Here is a 2776-nt window from a genome sequence, read left to right as displayed (position 1 = left end):
CTGTACAAAGTCCATATTCATGTCACTAACTGTCCCTCAAAGGAGCTCACAATCTATTGTCCCTACTATAGTCATATGTCACTACTTTAGTCTAGGGGGAAGCCAATAAACCCAACTGCATGTTTTTGGGACATGGGCAGAAATCCACACAAGCACAACCTACAAACTCCATGCAGGTAGTGTCCAGGATTCAAACCTAGGACCTAGACCTTGGTCATGCAAAGGCCAGAGTGCTAACCCCTGAGCCACTGTGCTCCCCATTTTAGAATGAGCCCAGCATTGGCAGCCCATATATTCTCTCAGTGATAGGTCCATTTTAAGCCCTGCTGTTGGCTGACAACACACTGTTTTTTGTGAAGTGGAATGTTGTCAGCTCCCCCTTCCCCCACTATCTTTAAACTACTTAACCTCTCCCACTTTCAGATTTCTACAATATAAATCCTTTTCTTATCTGTAGTTCAAGATAAGAACAGGGAAGGTTAAATGTTGTTAAATGTGTATGCACAGAACATGGGACAACTCTGCATTACTGACATGAGTAACAGGCATTTTGCAAACAAAAATCTTCTTATCGTAATTTAAACAGACTAAAATTAAGTAAGTAAACGAAGTTTATTGTTGGAGTTTACATACTCTTTAACAGGATAGGGTATAGAGTTTAAGGAAGGTGCACTGGCTGCATTTCCCTGCTGTGCAACTTTAGCATGTTACCATTCCTAACCTCTGCTTTTGAAAATGCAGGTTGCCTGGTTATCAGACTAATCCAAAGTTTTCCATAAACAACAAAAAGACATGCTGATCAAATGTTCAGACTTTTCTATATTTTCCCTTGGGACATTGTTGTTCATTGTCAGCAACCCAGAGCATATTTAGGTCAAAGGATCAGCATGACAGTTGCGGAACTATTATTTTTAAAAAGAGGTCTGAAAATTGTAGCCACTATATTGCTGTCTAAAAAAGTGTTTACCTTAAAATGACTATACTACTAGTTATAAAAAAATTCTAAAACAATTTCCCTACAAAAAAGGCAGAACATTTTCAGCACGTACAAAAAAAAAATTCCTAGGAGAATGACCAGAACTTTTTGGTGAAAGAGAATTGGGATGCGGTGTTCTTTTTTTTTTTTTTTTTTTTGCGGCATACTTGTTCCAGGTCATGCATCGTGCAGTCTTTTCTCGTTGGAAAGGATCGTGAAAGATCCTTTCCAACGAGAAAAATTGCAGGTGTGTACGCAGCTTAACTCTGTTATCCTTTGAAAAAAATGCCTGCAAAACAGGATTGACTATACTTACATGTCTTGCAGAGCAATCTGACATTTTTGGGTCTCCCTGCTACACGGTACGGTATCTACTAGCACCTTACATCAGTACAATATCCTGTAGAAGCATAAGGACCAGGAGATAGGACCATGGCATGAAACTTTACTGATGGATCTCTTTAATATTTTATAAAAAGTAATTGTAAAGGTGGCTTATTGACAATAAACTGTAAATTGTATGGTTGCAGCAGTGCACAGATGCTTAGTGGTTAGCACTCTTCCCTTTGCAGCGCCAGGTCACTATCTGCATGAAGTTTGCAGGTTCTCCCCATGTTTGCGTGGGTTTTCTCCCACATCCAAAAAACATGCAGTTAGGTAATATAATTGGCTTCCCCCAAAAATTGACCTTAGACTGTGCTAGGGACATTTGATTGTGAGCCCCTTTAAAGGACATCTAGTGACATGCCTATGGACTTTGTACAGTGCTGGATAATATGTTGGCATTAAATAAATACTGTGTAATAATGTGAAAAAATTGCTAAATGTAAATAATCTGATCATGAACTGCTAACATAAAATGTTGAATAATGTATTGATTCGAATTATTTGTGTCCAGTCAAATCTGTTTATTACAAATGCAGACAGCTATAGACTAGATAAACTATGTGCAATCTTTATGATGTCCAATATCCACAAAACACCCCTTGGCCTTGTTCAGGATGTGACATGATAGAGTTCAGAGATAATTCATAGTAGGAAAGCCATACTTAAATATATATCACTAGGTACTGATAAAGTGCAACTAATGATTTGGATATGTAATTTTTCTTTGTGTGATTATGAAACTTGGAGGTTTATTCCAGATTATTCCCAAACACTGTTAAAAAAATTCAAAAGTGTGTCCTGAACAAGAGCTGGGTTCCAACATGTCAAATGAATCAGCATATTTCCAGCCAGGAAGCTTGCTGTTGTACTGCACAGCATTTGTCACAAATGTGAGAAATTATCTTTGAAGAAGTTGTATGTAATGGGGAAATGTATCAATTCTATCACACATTTCTCAGCAAGGCACCACACATAACTGACATTGTACTGGTGTACCCACAAATGCTACAAATGAAACATATTTGTACTTCTGTACAAGATGTACCTATAAGCCTGCAGCATTAAGTGTCACTGACACTGAGTGGGATGCAAAGGAGTTTGTTTTATAGGCAGCGTACTGCTCACAAATGAACCATTGAAACCAATAAAAAAAGTACAGAAAAACTGATTTGTATGATATTTATCCATCACTTTTATATCTCAATACGTTAATGGTAGACTGGTGCAACAAATGTAAGTTATGACGTCTTATACTTTCTGCCTCAAAGGGGTAGGCAAACTCCAGTCTTTAGGCCAGATACGGCCTAGCCAGTAGTCCGTTCCGGCCTAATGCCCCCCTGGTCGATCCGGCCTAATCTCTTGAGCTTACTTGTTATGCCTCCCTTCCCTACTTACTGCTGCGGGCATTAACAC

This window comes from Pyxicephalus adspersus, chromosome 1 (assembly GCF_032062135.1).
Source record: "Pyxicephalus adspersus chromosome 1, UCB_Pads_2.0, whole genome shotgun sequence".
In the NCBI taxonomy this organism is placed as follows: domain Eukaryota; kingdom Metazoa; phylum Chordata; class Amphibia; order Anura; family Pyxicephalidae; genus Pyxicephalus; species Pyxicephalus adspersus.
This window is presented reverse-complemented; position numbering follows the sequence as displayed.